General features: G+C 48.6%; 1 long non-coding RNA gene across 3 annotated transcripts; it reads right to left on the minus strand.

Annotated features, from left to right (window-relative positions):
• Positions 1-802: 802 nt before the first annotated feature.
• LOC135981521 (uncharacterized) lies at positions 803-15,812 on the minus strand. Of its 3 annotated transcripts, none has more exons than XR_010598575.1 (4): positions 15,500-15,812; positions 7,420-13,727; positions 5,953-6,303; positions 803-3,973 (listed from the first exon to the last, which is right to left on the minus strand). It is a non-coding gene; the product is annotated as an uncharacterized LOC135981521 (long non-coding RNA). The 3 variants fall into 3 exon arrangements; XR_010598574.1 differs by lacking the exon at positions 803-3,973 and having other exon boundaries at positions 4,753-6,303; positions 7,420-7,534; positions 13,591-13,727; positions 15,500-15,810; XR_010598573.1 differs by lacking the exon at positions 803-3,973 and having other exon boundaries at positions 4,753-6,303.
• Between the last annotated feature and the right edge of the window lie 1,660 nt (positions 15,813-17,472).

Genomic DNA, 17,472 nt, shown 5'->3' on the forward strand with positions numbered 1-17,472 from the left:
GCGGAAGGGCCCTGGTGGCGTCTCGCCTTCGGGGTTGGTGTGGGGGAGTTCCAACGGCTCCTCCCAATGATGGGAGCGGACGGGCTCCGGTGGTTCCTCCTCATAGTGGGCTCGGGGCAGCTCTGGCCAGTTAGGGCCACGGCCTTGGAGGTCTCCTGGCCGCAAGCTTCCCACCGCACATCTGCTCCCTGTGGTGGCTGGGGCCGCACTGAGCTCTGGCGGCCGGCTTTTATACTTCCTGACCCACCCCTTGACTTCCAGGGGGCGGGAACAGGTGGCGGAGGCTCCGCCCACTTGGGTGTCTGTAAGGGCACTCCCTCTGCTGTGCAGGAGGGGAGCCACACCGAGTCACTACAGGGACTTATTGTTAACACACACACCCATGATTTACCCGGGGAACATTGGCTGGCCCTCTATTTACCAAAATAGGGGCCTGGTGACATTTTTTGACTCCTACGGATTTTCCCCAGACAGTAACTTTTTTCCTAAGTCTATTATGACTTTTTTAAACCGTAACTCTAATAATGTTGTGTTTCATCAGAGACACTTACAGGACCCCCTAGCTGTAACCTGCGGTTATCATTCTATTTTTTTTAAAAACAACGTAGTAGGGGTTTATCTTTTAATCGCATTTTAAAATTGTACACCGATGATTTATCAGAAAATGACCGCCTGGTGGTGCGGTTTGTAAAAGGGAAAAGACCAGGCATGCCCAGGCATGTTTCAAACATGTTTCAACATGTCCAGACATGTTTGTCTTGTCGTGAGTTTAAAGAGGCGCATCAATAAAGCACACCTTGAATTTTGTTTACGTCTTTTATTTTACACCGTTAACCATTTGATTTTTCATTTTTTAACAGGGACATTTTTAAAAGGGGTGATGCTACTTATGGCCTTGACAGGCTCTAGCTCTGTTTTTAGACGTTCTAAAAATTGTTTATTGGTAACATGCCCTACAACGTATGTAGGCATGTTCAGCTCCACCAAGGCTTTCATAAAAACATTCCACCCTTTAGGAGTCCTCTTGTTAGTGAAAGAATAAGAGCCGGTTACCCCCCTGACTAAATCGAGCATGTGAGAACCCCTCAATCGCTTCCTCATGGTACACAAAACTGCCATTATTGGCCCAAGAAGAAACATCTGTACGCTGCCTAAGTTTATTTAACAATATTTCAGCTTTTTTCTTATAGTGAGGATTTACCCGAACCAACACCTCCCGAACAACAAAGTTCGATGAACACCCCTGGACTTCAGAAGGTTGAATTTCCTCTTGCTTGAGGAGAAAGAGGTTTATTTTAGTCTTTTCCATTTCACCATGCTTGGCCAATACCATGTATCTTTGCAGGACCCCCTCGTAAAGATTAGCCTTTTCGTAGTTGGATAAACCAGTTCTTTGAAGAATGTCTTTCATTTCTGAATCCAATTGGCGAGTGGTTGTGGTTCTGATATTTTCTTCACCGCTAGAAGCACGCTTTATTTGTTCTAACTGGTGGCTAGGAACGAGGTACAATTTTTCAGCATGTTCCATTATCTGTTAATTAAAAGGCTTGACAGTAGAGGGAGTGCAAAGCTCAACAAAGGTCTGATAAAGCCACCGGCCTGTTTTACAACTAGCTTTTTTCTTTTGAGGGATAGCTTTTTATCGCTCAGCTTTTTAATAATCCCCCGTTTTCTTTTTAGGACACTTATTTGTTGGGGTTTTGGAGGAACGTTTCCTTTTAAAGTGTTGAGCACTATTTCTGAGATGGCCGCTACCAGGTCATCAAAATCATAAAACACATAATCCTACCCCTCTTCTGGAGACCAGATATTACGCATATAACACTTATGACCCTCTATGTTGTCAGTCTTCTGATAGCACTGGAGACATTTTTTGCTTTTACACCTGTGATTTTTAATCTCGTAGAAGCTGCACTTATCGCAAAGACTTCTGTTTTAACAATCAACTTTACCATCGTTTGCCAGAGCACTGTGCCTTTCTAAACAGGCCTCAGACCTGCAAAATAGCTTACAGCTGGAGCATCTCTTTTTTTCAGCAGCTACTTCAAGGCACTCGGCGCTATTACACGTATGGCAATGGTTTTTACAGGCGTGCTGGTGTTTGTGGTTATACGTGGCGTAACAGTAGTTGCACAAATACAGTGCTCCTATAAAGGCTTTAATATTTAGGATACCATAATAATGTTTTTCATGTAACAGAACAAAAACAGTTTAGGGGCGGTGTACACCATCCGTTGTAAAAAAGCGCCAATTTCAATTTTCATGATACAGGACGGTGATAGCCACCCCTAAGCGCTCTTCAAAAGAGCTCACGTCTGTAAAGCTAATCATTTTTTGGTCCGAAAGCCCCAACTCCTGACGAAGATGTCTGGCCCCCTCTAATAGTTGGGCACCTGTAAGTTTTTTATCTGATAAGAGACCCAGCACGCTACCGGCAAAACACAGGTTGTTACCCTGGTTATTTAAACCAATTATATGTTTTCTTTTTTTTCCCCAATGATTCTACTGTACGATAGTCTTTAAGGGTCTTACAGACCCACCGCCACCAACCCTGTTTCTAATAATCATAACAACCAGCCGTAGAGTTCCAGACCCCACAATCTTTGCATTACTTTGCAACACTATGAAGATGTTATTTAAAAAATCGACAGTGTTTAAATCTTCCCAAGGCCTCCGTAAAGAAAAGAGCGGGTGATTTAGCCCCGGGGCATCTAAGCATAGCTGTACAAAATCTTCAGGGCCCACCTGATTAATATCATCTAGCAAATTTTGAATAGCATGTCAATGGCCGCCATGGCCTCTGTGAACCCCGTTACTCTGTCCAAATTAGCAAAATGAAATTCTTGAAAATATTCATAAGCGTTAAACTCTCTTCGGGGTCTTATCCAGTGTCTCACATGTTCCAAATACACCTTAGGTGGCGTATTAGGAGCAGGGGAATCTGGACCTTCAGAAGAGGGGGTCGGAGGGTCTATGTCTATTTCCCTTTCTTGGGTTGGGGGGTTGTTTTCTTAAAATAGCTTTGGCTTTTTTAAGTTTTTTGGCCAAAAGCCTTCTCAATTTTTTAGATTTTTTTCCATTTTTTCCCCCAACCCCTCTTTACATTTTTAGGTTTCATGTTTAGTCACACCCTCCCTTCCCCCTTCAACACGCTTTCCACCTTTTCAATCAGTGCACGGGTATCTGTTATCTTTTGGTCTAAAACCACCCTTTCTTCTGGAAAATGTTGCTTTTGAAACACCTCAAGAATTAGCTTTGAAAACTTTTTATCTATTAAATGCTTAAGAGATGTACAAACACTAAACATCTCATTATAAACAACAACTGATGCAGCAAGCCCTAAGGGGAGATTGTTATTTGTAGCAAGGGTTCTGCGGGCCCCAGAAGCAGGGGGGCTGACTCCTTCACCCTGCTCAAACCCACCCTGGACACGATTGCAGCTACAGGGTTGTTTGTCTTTACCTTTTTTAAAGCTGATTCCTTCTGAGCTGGGAAGGCATAGGGTTGTTGAGAACTAGGGGCTTTGACCCCTTTGCCTCACTTACCAAGGTCCCTGGAAGCTGCAGAGGTAGATTTTTTAGCTCTGGAGGTGCAGGGTGGTTCAAAATCGGGGGGGGTCTGATCCCCTTTTCCCCACCCCTGAAAACTGTTGCTGTTTCAGAGGTAGATTTTTTGGCCCTTTTTAAGGCCAGCTGGCTCTGTGTAATGAGGGATTTGGATGTGCAGGGCTGTTCAAAATTGGTGGGTCTAACACCCTTGCTTCCAACTGCAGCTGCCTCAGAGGGAAATTTTTTGCCCCTCTTTAAAGGTTGCTGGCTTTGTGTAATGATGGTTTTGGTTGTGCAGGGTTATTCAAAATCGGGGGGGTTGATTCCCTTGTTTCCAACGGTAGGTGATTCAGAGGGAAACTGCTTGGCCCCTTAAAGCGAGCTCCCTTTCAACATTTCCTCTTGAGGGATAACACTTGATAAGTCTGCCAATACACATAAACAAAATGTTTTTAGCACATAAGCCTGTATGTTCTTTTTTTACTAACAACAACAAACATATATATATATATATATTTTTTTTTTAAAAGACTTTTACACAACCCCACTAAAACATTTTTTATAGAAAGGGGCTAAAAGCAGTGTACAAATACAATGTAAAAAAATAAAGTGCTATTTCTGCTTACGCCACACGGGTGCAGTACAGCTCCAAAATTTTCAATAACTTCCAGCAAAACTTTTTTGTACAGTAAAACCTTTGGAGCAAAAGCAGCTTCTTTTTTTACTAACAACAACAAACATAAACCCCAATACCCGTGTTAATGCACAACCCCTAAAAAAATGTATACTATTTCCAATAACAGTTATTTCCAACACATATTTAAAATAGCCGCTACCAGGTCATCAGAAGCCGTGCAGAGAATAGCCTTCCTTTGCTGCGGCTTGGCTTTGATAAGAAATCTTAAAAGAGACAGGTTTCTCTGCACGCAGTTAGACATGTTTGTCGGGGGATGCTCTTTTTTAAAATGCAAGTTTGATAAAAATAACTATTTTTATGTTTTTTTTTAAAAAGTGTATACACAGGGCCAGTCTGGGGGGAAAAGACCTGTTCTTAACTGGAAGGCTTCAGGCGTTGAAACGTTTAAATCCACCAGCAGATACCCATAGGGGTTTTTGGTAGCATCCTCAAAAGCCTCCAAAAAGAACTGTGTTTTACCAGAATACATTTGCTGGGCCAGAGTGGTGATTTGCAGTTTATCGCGGGTTGTTTTTTTTTTTTTTAAAGAACCATATACTTAGCATTTAAATTAACCGTACGGCTTTTTTTTCCCCCTGACAAAACACGTTTTGCACAATGTACATAATACTTAGGTTTTTGTGATGCACATATTTTGTAAAGGCTTTCTCGATTTCACCGCTTTCGGAAGCAGACTCCATTAGATCATCTATAATAACCATATTCACTTTATTACTAGGAAATAAATGTTCTTCATTAAAAGTATTAGGTAAACCTTCCAAAAATGTAATACATGGAAATTTTTGCAGCAACTCTTTATAGAATGGTTGCCAACAGCTGTAACACCACACAATATTTTCAGGCATACATGATAACAATTTATTACCATTTTCTAACAATTGCTTTATAAACAACGATTTTCCAGAATTTGAGGGGCCAGAAAGCAAACAGGAAAAGGGGTGAACAAACGGAACGTGGCTTTTCATAATAATCAATACCCATATGCAAGGTTTTAAAATCCTCCTCGAGGACTCTTTTGTTGTAAACGACTTTCTGGGTTTTCTTCAGAGTTCTCGTTTCTATCAACCAGTGCTTTTTTACCCTTACAATTCCTGGCTGCTGTACCACAATTTCTTTTGGAACCACTCCCGTGGGGTAATCCCAGACAAGTTCTTTTTAAGCTTTCAAAATTAATTTTCTCCCTATTCCCCGAGTTGTGTGTGATCCCTTTTAATTTCATACAGGTCTTACCGCTGGACAGTTTGTACCCGTATGTCTTAGGCCCCACGGACACAAACTCCACAATGTGTTCTTCTGGGGGTATTTTGCTAGTCAAATCCCCAAATAATCCCCTAGGGGTGGGTTCCACTCCCCTTCTTTACTCACAAAAATCACAGAATCCGTATCATGATAAAGACACCGCTCCTGTAAGTGATCTAACAGGCGGTAGAGCCCTAGCCTGGCATAAGCAGTGGTAAAGCACGCTATAAACACGTTAGTGTTGCTGGAATGGGTGCAGCGTTCTTTTGCGTACTTCCAAGACACCACGGCCGAGTCATCATTGATAAACTCGCATGCTGACACGTGGTAATAAGGTACAAAGACGTACCTGAAGAGCTCGTCAGGGTCCGTCACTATACTGGTGTTAGTCAAATTTGTTCACTGACCAAGTTTTCCCCACAAGGAATTTAAAAACAGCTTTGAGATTTGCCTTTTTGCAGGGTTTACCTTTATCTTGTTTAGATGCAAACATATGCCTTCTCTTTCACGGTACTCTTTAACGTACTGAGTTTTTTTTTTTTAAACTCGTCCGTAAACCAGTGAGGGAACCCTGAGGCCTCTTGTTTTTGTCTCAGGTGTGTTTTAATGTAGTCTGAAAACAGGGCATCTGAAGAGCGGTTAAAATGCCAGACTTCATAAATCTCAGCGATCCTGTACCCTTTGTTTAAAGCCTCCACCAACTCTATTGTGCACCAAGTCCCTGTTAGAGCCTTCTCCTCCTGACTGTGCGTGTAGGAGTCCTTTTGTCTTGTTTCTGCACAAAAGGCGCACAGTGGGAACATTAGTTTACCACCAACCCTGTATGGCAATACGGGAAAATACAGTAGGGTTACCATATTTAAAAAATAAAAAAAGAGGACACTCCACGGGGCCCCAGAACCGCCACTTTCCCACCCCCCGGCCCCGCCCCAACTCCACCCATTCTCTGCCCCTTCCCCAAAGTCCCCACCCTACCTCCGCCTCCTCCCTCCCAGCCACGCGAAAAGGGCTGCCCGAGCACTACCAGCTTCATTGTTTGCCGGGCAGCCTCCAGACCCTGCGCCCCCGGCCAGCGCTTCCCCAGTGCAGCTGGAGCCCGGGAGGTGAAGCACCCAGCCAGGAGTGCAGGGTCTGGAGGCTGCCCAGCAAACCGTGAAGCCGGCAGCGCTCGGGCTTTGGGCAGCCCCCATGCCTCCGGACCCTGCGCCCCCAGCCAGGCACTTCCCCTGCTGGGCTCCGGCTGCTATCCTCCTCCCCTGACTCTTTGGCTCTGTTTAAGAGCCGAGCTGCCCGAACAGTACCGGCTTTGGGCAGCCCTCATGCCTCTGGACCCTGCACCCCCGGAGCCCGGGAGGGGAAGTGCCCAGCCGGCGGCTCAGGGTCCGGAGGCATGGGGGCTGCCCGAAGCTGGTAGCACTCGGGCAGCTCGGCTTTAAACAGAGCCGAAGAGTCAAGGTAGGGAGCACAGCAGCCACAGGAGGGGAAGTGCCCAGCCGGCAGTATTTTTCCCGGACAGGTTCGGCTTTTTGGCAATTCCCCCCGGACGGGGGTTTGATTACCAAAAAGCCGGACATGTCTGGGAAAAACCGGACTTATGGTAACCCTAAAATACAGGCCTCTCAGAAGGTACACTTTAACCTTGGCAATGCCAAAGTACCCTCTAATATCCCCAAAACCCTCATACACGATAACGGGGTGTCCCACAGGGTATTGTTTAGTCTTGTTAACAAAAGGGTAGAGGTTGGTAAAATCATAGTAATGAACTTGCTCCCCGGGCTGTGGTTTGTAATAAAGGCAGATGGTGTTCATTCTACCACCGTAAAGGGCGTCTCTAGGAACCAAAGGCTGTGGCAGCTTTTTTTCGCGTAAAAAATTCCCCACCCGGTTATTGTTAGCTAGCATAGCCTGCCATTCGTGTTCCCACACAGTCCTTACCTCAAACCCCTGTCTTTTTAGAAATTCAGCTTTAATCATGGTTCGGTTGTACAGTTGCCTGTAGGTCGCATTAAGCAACGGGTTGAAATCATTTTCACAATAACAGATGAGGCAGCTGTGAAAAAAACAGCCGTTAAATTCAAAGGCTGTAGGTTTACCTGCTATGACGGCGTAACCATCCAAAAAATAGGACCCCGCTTTAAACTCCCCACCCTGCAAAGCTTGTTGGATGTAAATATTCTCAGTGTGGGCTACGTACATCAACCATTGAATGGCCGGGGTGGAATATCTCTTCTGCTGTTTGTGGTAATTGTCTAATGGCAGAAGGGCTACGGTTCGCGGTTTTAAAAAATTAAACTGGTACATGCCATGCAAATCGAGGCTAATGTAAGGTACTGAAAGGGATCTATACACTTAGTGACCACCTCATCATCATCCCATCCTAGGTTTTTAACAATCTGCTTCTCTGTCATTTTTAGAACTTCATTTCTGAACCGGTAGCAAGCCTCTCGCAAAATTTCAACATCTTTTTGACAATAATAGCACTGTTCTTTCTGGAGATCGAATTCGTTTTGGCGATTGTGTTGGTACCAGTTCAGAAATTCCTTTTTTTCTTCAGGCATCGTGTATTCTACTCCAAAGTACTCTATCCCGGGCATAGGCCCCACATAGTTCTGATATTCAACAGTGTTAAAAAAGAGTGGAAAGTATCCCTTGACTTCCTCAAACCCCATAGCTTTGGGTAACTTGCTGAGTTTCATGGGAAGAAAATTTAAAGAAGTAACTTTAACATGTGCTTGTTAAAAAGCAGGTAAAGAAGCAAACTCCTTCTCTGTGATCCACTGACTCATAGAGACTGTTTTGCTAACAGGAGCTTTGCTGCAAAAGCCTAATGTTTCATATTGTGCTTACTAAATAAATAACCCCTATTAGTCTAAAACCTAGGGGAAAACTTTTAAAATTGTGTGTTACTAAAAGCTTATGATTTTAACTTTTATAAAAACTCCTCTGTAAAAGGGCTACATAGCGGGAAAAATGCTGGAGGTCTGTTTCTTTAGATAAGAATAAAACAGTTAAAAGGGAGGGGGGAAAGAGAAGGGGAGGGGGGAAGAGAAGGGAGTTGGCTCTTGTTTAAAATCTTGGGACTCTAGGATTGGTTCAGAAAAATGAATTCTATGATGCAGCTGTAAAACAACCTCTGATTGGGCCGATCCAAAGGCGGTGATAAGTGTGAGAGGGTCTGAACCAGGAAAGTTGCCTCATTCTACAGAAAAACTGGAAAGGTAAGAATTCTCTCTCTCTCATATTCTCTCTTTCTTTCTGATTCAACCATGTGCTCTCTACCTTTTCCCTTTGCAAAGGGAGCTCTCTTTTCTCGTCCTGTTCTTTCTTTTAACCTCTTTTTTTTTCTCCACCTACCCTGATACTGAATGCTTTTCTATTCACTTTTTTACCCTGTGCTTACCAAATAGGCTCTGCCTGCTTCTCTCTCTCTTACTCTCTCACACATTTTGATTCCACCATGTGCTTTCTATCTTTGCTTTTTGCAAAGAGGGCTTTCTTTTCTCTTTTTTTGCCCTGTTCTTTCTTCTAACCGCTCTTTTTTTCTTAACCTACATTGGTATTGAATAGCTTAAATACTTTTTTATTTACTTTTTTACCCTGTGCTTACCAAACAGGCTTCGCCTTAGTGAATTCCCTTTTAAACCTAGTTTTTAATGTTTTTAAATGCTTTTTTCTTAGCCACCCTTTATAGTTTTTGGCCATGGGGTTACTAAACAGGCTCTGCCTTGGTAAATTCCTTTTTTAAACCTAGTTTTTAATATTATTTAACTCTTTAAAAACAAATACTTCCTTTTTTCTTTAAGTTCTATCTTTCTATTCTTTCATAACCTGTCTTTACCATCCTCTTTTCTTGAATAACATACCTCTTTTCTTTCAAATTTCCTTTTTTTCCTCTAAACCTTACTCATTCTTTTTTCATCTACTTTATTTTTTCTATTCTTGAATAACCTACCAAACTAGGTCTTTACCATCTTTTTTACTTCAATAACTTACCTCTCTTCTTTCAAATTTCCGTTTTTTCTCTAAACCTTACTCAAACTTTCTTTTTTCATCTTTAAATTCTCTCACTCTCTTCTTTCAACCTTTTTCTCTCCATGTATCCAAGCACAAACACACACAACACTTCCCCTAGTCAAAGACACACACACACACAAAATTTTCAAAATGGCCGCCGGCGCCAAACTTCGGCGGCAACGGAAACAGGGTGGGAAGGCGGGACATAAGCCCTAAATGGGGCATGGAAACCTGTTAAAAAATGCATGGTGATGAATGCTATCAAGTGGTATACTACTAGCGACCATAAACTAGATGTGGAAACCAGGAGACAGGGTTCCAAGCTAGAGAGATGTGACAGTGCAGCCAACATGACACAGGAGGAGAGATTGAGACAGAGAGACTTCCTACTGCAGAGTCTGAAATAAGAAGGAGTACCAGAGAAATTTCCTCAAACTATCAAGAATCACAAAAGACTTTTCATCCCAAAGCTAGAGCAGCATTCCACTAGCACAGGACTGAACTGCAGCGGCAAATGGACACAGGATAAAAGCCCTAACCCGCTGTGATGCCCCCTCCTGTGTAGATGGTATCTGCTTTGGAGACAGACTTGACAGCCATTCCCTTTTACACTTTGGCAATACGCTGCATATAGCTTGTCATGCCAATAAAGCCCTACTGCATTGAAAAATGCAGTTTGGTGATCTACCTTCTGCCCAGCATCTGTCCTCCTCTCCTCTCCCTCCTCCACTGCCACCCAATGGCCAGCCCATTGCTGAGTGGTGGTAATGCCACATAACCAGCAGCTCCCCACTTCTCCCCCCCTCACTTCTTCTCCCTCTTCTGCTGCTTTAGAAACAGCACAATATTAGTGGACAATGAAGGGACTGAGCCATCATATGCAATGGGGGGGGGTGTCTTGGAGGAGGACAGGCAGTCATGGATTCTATAATGAACTGCTGAGTATACCACTGCCCCCGCTGGATGGACTCAAACAATTCAGACATGCTTCTTAGCCCCTGCATTGCTAGGAGCTGAGAGAGAGTCTCCTTTCACCCAAGTGCTAGGGCCTGACCTTCTGGAGCAGGAGGAACTACGGGTACATGTTCACTGCAATTGGGACAGCACACATAGGCATACCCAAGCTAGCTTGGATCAAACTAACTTGCTACAAATAGCAGTGTAACTGCTGCAGTATGGGGCTAGCTCCCTGCCAATGTACTGTGCCTAGGGGCCAAAGCAGGATTGTCCTCTGCAGCTAGCCCATGCTACTGCAACTATACTACTATTCTTCGCAAGCCAACTCAATTAAAGCTAGCTTAGATATGCCAACACATGCCTCCTGACTGCTGTGTACACATATCCTGAGTTCTAGATCTGCCTCTGCAGTGCAGCTCTGAGCCACCACCGTGCACAGCGCAGGACCTCTTGGCTGTCACTAGCCACCACATGTTCAAATCCAGGTGCCTCTAATATTCGCGGCCCCATTTTAGAAATTCAGAACCCGATCTTCAGAGGTGCTGAGCATCCCCAGCTCCTAACAGCGCCAATGGGAGTGTGGTGCTCTGCAGCTCTGAAAATCAAGCCCAGGGTGCCTCAATATAAGAACCCAAAAAACAGAGTGACCACCTCTGAAGGGATTTGTTACCGTGAATGGCTAGATAGACAAGGTGGGTTAAGCAATATTGGACCAACTTCTGTTGGTGGGAGTGACCTGGGACAGACATGGCTACAACAACTCTGCATACAACAATGGCCAGAGAGACAGACTGGCATGGGGAGTCAGCTGCCAACAGAGGATGTCTTCATCTGGCCCTGATGACTCAGGGTATGTCAAGGGGAACCAGCAGGCAGTCAGGCCATGCCTGGATGCTGGTATTACAGACCTAATCTTTGCTCCCTTTCATCTTGTCTTCTGTTTCATGCTCCCTTGTCCCTAATCAAATCCTCTACACTTGCTGAATAAAATACTCCCGCAGCTTCATCTCCCAGGGAGCACGCCCGTGGATGTGCTTCCCAATTCAGCCAGCGATCAGCTATCTTACAGGGGATGTCATTTCAATGTCGCAGCAGATTGGATTGGAGCAGAAGCTCTGAGCAGAGCTGACTTTGTGCATGTTACATTAGGCAGCGATGATCACTGGAACATAAGAGCTAGCATGAGCTCTTGAAAAGCTGCTGCTGGAAATCTGGATGAGTTACTGTGGTAACACACTGAAGGGAAACAATTTGAGGGGGAGGGGGACTCACAGACCTGGTTAAGATAAACATCTACAGCTAGGAGTTTTAAATGATAAGTCTGAAGAAAGGAATGACTGAAAAGACAGCACAGATCAGCGGTCTGAGACTGAGAGACAGAGCTTTTCACCTCCAGAGCATCAGTTCCAGTATTGTCTCACAGGTGGGGGACCAGCTGCCTTAAGGGGGGCAAGGAATGGGATCTAGGGCCTTTCACCTCTAGGACACTGGTTCTGATCCAGGCCCACACAAGGAGCATTGGCTGGCTAGCTGGCTGGCTCTTGGGAGGCAGGGAATGGGACACAGGGCCTTTCACCTCTAGAGCAGTGGCTCTAATTTAGTTGATTGGTTAGTTTAGGAAGTGGGATGAAGAGCCTTCCAGATCTACAACAGCAGTTCTAATTCAGCCCCAGGTTGATGGCTTTTTAAAAAACAAAAACAAAAAAACCCAAATATTAAAACTATTTTAAAGGCAGCTGGGTCATAATGAACAAGCCTAGCAGATGTCTTCATCTTGCCTGTATCTTTAATAGGGTGAAGGGTCAGGCTGCACTTCACTCCCTATATCAGGAGGCCATAAAGGTAACACTAGTTTGATTTAACAAGGTGAGCCCTATACTCGACACTTTTATGTCCCGTATAACTTCCCACTCTCACAGCTCCAGCAGTGTGTAGAAAGGACCCAGACTGCTGCCTGTGTTTTAACCAGCATCTCATGTGGACCTGTAGTTACACCACTGCACTAGGACCCAAGAGACCTGACTTCTATTCCTGGCTCTGCCAGAGATCTACTGTATAGCCGTGGGCAAGTTCCTGTGCCTGTGTTTCATTCTCACCCTTTGTCTAGCTAGATTCTTAGCTCTGCGACAGGGAGTACCCCTCACTGGGTGTTTGTACAATATAGCACTGCAGGTGCTACTGTAATCATAATAGACTTGTTGAGAGCAGGTTAGAGCAGCAGTCTGCAACCTTTTTTCATTTGCAGGCCCCTAAAATTTTTGGAATGGAGGTGAAGCCCCCCCTTTGAAAATGATAGACATAGTCTGCAGACCCCCCCATGGACCACAGGTTGAAAACCATTGTTCTATGGGAACGATAACCTTTCACAGAGCCCTTAGACATAGTCTGCGGACCCCTGAAAACCACTGGGTTAGAAGAATTTTATGGTGACTAAAATGCCCAAACCCTGTCCAGGACAAGAATAAAAGGGGATAAACTGGCCAGGAGTAAATCTAGGCTGGAAATGAGAAGAAGGTTTCTAACTCTAACCCGACCTTCCTCCTGTGGTTTACTCATCTGGAGTGGGCCAGATTTTGAAAGATCTATCTCCTAGTGGGGTCTAGGTGCCTGGGCTTAGCACAACCCAGGTCTGAGCTTCTCACGGTGCCGGAAGGTTTAAAGAGAGGTTCTGGAACAGCCTCCCAATAGGAATAGTGGGTGCAAACAACCTAACTAGTTTGAAGCTGGAGCCTGATAAGTTTAAACGGGATATGACAAGGTGACCTCGGACAGCAAGGAACTGGACTCCATGATCCAGGAGGACCTTGTCAGTCCTATGTACAGTGGTGTAGCTGCAACAGTCAAAACAATGGCAGGGAATTTTAAGGGCCTGCAGCTCTCATTGACTTCAGCTCACCACTTGAAAACCAGGCCCCAAAAGAGTAGTGTAGACAAGGCCCAAGAGACTGCAGTCTGGCCAAATGTCTAGTTATTTGACATGACCTTTGCACCCAGGTTTGGTACAAATTAGGATATAGCTAGTGGCAGGATTTGAAGAGGTGCTGAGCACTTGTGACTCCCAGGAAGCCACAGGCTGCTCAGAGAGTTGGATCATCTGCGCAGCAGACAGTGCTAGTAAAGGGTTTAGGAAAATACCAGTCTCCTCCGGGGGGGGAGGGTCGGGGAGGAGGTGTGCCAGCAGACCCAATTCACTATCCAATACCAAGGAGGGTCTCCGTGCAGCACTTTTGAGCTGCTTTTTGTCACCAGGCACACATCCTTCACCAAAAGCTCTGTGAAAAAAAACCAAACCTGTATTTAGGAAACTGACAGCATAACTGGAAGGAAACACAGTCTAACAGAGCAGGTAGGACAGAGAGTCAGGGTCCTATTCCCTGCTCTGGAAGGGGAGTGGGATCTAGGGTTTAGAGCAGGGGGGCTAGGAGTCAGGACTCCTGGGTTCTATCCCTGATTCTAGGAGGGGAGTGGGTCTAGAGGGTTAGAGCAGGAGACTCTGTTCCCCTGCCCTTTACCCAAGAGGGAAGCAGGTGTAAAGTGCTACCATTCTCTTTGGGTGGCTTTTACACTGCTTGCTCTGGGGTAAATGACTGCACGTGGCCCAGAGCAATGGAGAATCAGGAGTTCTGTTCCTGCGCTACCACTAAGTAGCTGTGACTTTGGGGGTGTCACTTCCTGTCTCTAGGCAACCCATCTGCGCCCTGCTCCTTCTCCCTGAATTCAGTCCCTCTTCATCCTCCTCTTCAAAGTCATTGGCTTCTTCCCAGTAAACTGCTCCCTCCCCTTAACAGCTGTTACCTGTTTTCATCTGCCCTCCTCCCCAATCACCCCCCCACACCTTCCCCACCTCACACTTGTCCCCTTCCTCTCCACCCCAGCCGCTCACTTGTTCCCTTTCTCACCCATCCTCCAGCCTCCACCTGCCCCCACCCATACCACACATCAGCCCCACACTTTTTTACTTGCCATCTAACTCCCGACTCCCTCTCATTAGCGCCTACCCTCTCCCGGACTTGACACCCTCTCCCATCCCTCCTCTCACACCCGCCCCTCCGCCGTCCACTCACAACTGTCCCCCTCCCCTCCACATCCTTCCCATTTGCCCTCTCGCCCAGCTTCTTCCTACCTGCTACTCCACCAACTGCCCCCTCCACCATCTGCCTCTCCCCCACCTGCACCTCCCCTCTCCCACACCTACCCCCACCTGCCCCTTCCCCTCCCTTCCCTCCACTTCACAACTGCCCCTCCCCTACAGCTACCTTTTCCACCTGCCCCATAGCTGCTCCCTCCCCCAGCTACCCTGTTCTTCAACTTGTCCCCTTCTCACACACTTTCCCCTCCCCTTCACTGCCCACCTCCCTCCCAGCTACCCTTCCCACCTGTCCCTTCACAGCTGCCCCCTCCCCACCCACTCCCTCCCTCTGCAACCTACCCCCTCTCCCGCACACCCTTCCCTCCCTGCCGCTCACCTCATCTCCACACCCACCCCTCCCACCTGCCCCTCCTCCCACAGCTATCCTTTCCCTGCTCTCCTCTCCCCCAACCTTCCCCCTCACCTCACACACTTCCCCCTCCCCTTCACATCTGCTCCTCCCCTCACCTGCCCACCTCCCCCACAGCTACCCTTTCCACATGCCCGCACCTGCTCCCTCCCCCAGCTAGCCCCTCCTTCAACCTGCCATTCCCCTCACTCCTCTGCCATGCCTCCCCCACCCCTTCCCTCCTGCCTGCCCCCTCCCCCCTCCCCCACAGCCTCTCCCACCCCTTCCCACCTGCCTGCCCCCTCCCCCACAACCTCCCCCACCTGCCTGCCCACCTCCCCCACAGCCTCCCCTCCCACTTCCCACCTGCCCCCTCCCCCACAGCCTCCCCCACCCCTTCCCTCCTGCCTGCCCACCTCCCCCACAGCCTCCCCTCCCACTTCCCTCCTGCCTGCCCCCTCCCCCACAGCCTCCCCTCCCACTTCCCACCTGCCCCCTCCCCCACAGCTTCCCCTACCCCTTCCCACCTGCCCATGCCCTCACTCGGACTTCCGACCCCACCTCACCCCTGCCCCGCAAGCTCCACTCCAACTCGCTCCTCGGGTCTCTCCCACCCGCGGCGTCTCCCCGGGCAACCGAGCAACGGACGCTCTGGAGAGGAGCGCGAGCCTGCTGGGGAGCCAACGAGCAAGGGACCGGAGAAGTCGCGCGCGCCGCTTGAGAGACGGTTGGTGAGGGGTGCTTGGAGGAGCGACTGGGATGGGAAGCAGCCCTGTCAATCCTACAGAGAGAGGCGCCTGATTGGAGAATCAGGAGGAGTGGCGGGAGCAGAAGGGAGGGGTGGGACTAGGACAAGTTGTCAATCTTGCCCAGTGAGGCAGCTGATTGGAGGGCAGGGAAAGGCCGGGAAGGAGGGGGGGGGCTCCTCAAATTCTGTGAGGGAGGGACTCAGTCCAGACGTCCCCGGGACCCCCAGTCGTTGCCGCGCGGGGGCGGGGGTGTGGGGCGGAGGAGTGTGCATGGAGTTTGCGCCGCCCAGATCCCTGACCGAGATCGGGGCCCCATCGCGCCAGGTGCTGCCCAGACCCCCCCCCCCCAACGAGATTGTGGCCCTGACATGCCGGACGCTGCCCAGATGTGTGTACACACACACACACCCCAGTGGGATCGGGGCCCCGTCGTGCCGGGCGCTGCACACACACACACACACACACCCCAGTGCGATCGGGGCCCCGTCGTGCCGGGCGCTGCGCTGACCAAAGCGCTTTCTGGAACTCGGGGCCCCGATCCCCGTTATGTAAGAGGCAGGCGGCGGTGGTGTGCAGAGCCCCAATGCCCCGCACGGTCACAGCCGATCTCGCCCACGCGGCTGGATCCCAGCTCCCTCCCTCTGGCGAAGGCTTCCCCAACACCCTGGGTCAGCACAAAGACCCCCAAGGAAGGAGGCACCCGCAGCCCATTGGCCGCCTCCCGGGAGTGGTCATTAGCCAGGGGTCATTAGCTGAAGGCCCACAATGCTGCATGAAGAACCACCCACTGCATTCACCCGCCGCACGGACTCGGGGAGCAGCTGAGACATGGGCCGAGCCCTGAAGAGCGCCCCCTGCTGTGTCCTGTCCCCACAGAGGCCCCTAGCACCGCCCTGGGGCCAGCCCTGCCTTTCAGGAGAGAGCGCCCCCTGCTGATCCCCTCCATTCCACAGAGCCCCTGTCACCCTGGGGCCAACCCTGCACAGGCCAGGAGAGATTCGTGGGGGCTCGGGGACACTATCTTGATCCCCCGTCATACCTTCCCCAAGACAGGCGTCGGTCTCACCTGCCCCCCCCCCCGCCACACTTAGCTGTGCCAGGCACTGGCATCAGCTCCGTGTGAGGGCCTAGGTGAAGGGAAGTGTCATTAGCACTGTTTTAAATTGAAATGCAGTCAAGGGCACTTCTCGCCCCTGGGCTTAATTATGGTCCTGGAGATTCTGCTCAGCCCCTCCCCCATGCCCATGAGCACCCCAGGGGTAAATGCAGGTCATCTGGATAGAATGTGGCAGGGGCTGGGAGCCAGGACTCTTGGGTTCTCTCCCCAGCTCTGGGGGGAGGGAGGGGGAGTGGGGTCTAGTGGTTAGAGCAAGGGGGCTGGGAGCCAGGACTCCTGGGTAATATACCCAGCCCTCTCTAGTACCCTTTCTATGCCTCAGTTTCCCCATCTCTAACATGGAAGCTGATTCTGCCCTATGTGCAGGGGTGGGGTGGGCAAGCCCTGCTGGCAGAAGCGCCGGGGGAGGGGGCTGGGACTCTAGCTTGGGAGTTGCCTGCCATCTCTTTAGATGGGGAAGCTTGGGCTCCAGGCAGCTGGGCCTGCAATGGATGGCTGTGTGGAGATCCTGGCACAGCTGGGGTCATTGGCTTCCGGTGCTGCCAGCACGTTATCGCAGCAGGACCAGCCCGTCTGATGGAGGTTGCGGGGAGGCTCAGTAGAGTCATTGGGTCTGCAAATTGGAGTGAGAAACAGATTGCTGCACTGACAGTGAGTGGAGAGCACCCCCTAC

Source organism: Chrysemys picta, chromosome 2 (genome assembly GCF_011386835.1).
Source record: "Chrysemys picta bellii isolate R12L10 chromosome 2, ASM1138683v2, whole genome shotgun sequence".
NCBI lineage: Eukaryota > Metazoa > Chordata > Testudines > Emydidae > Chrysemys > Chrysemys picta.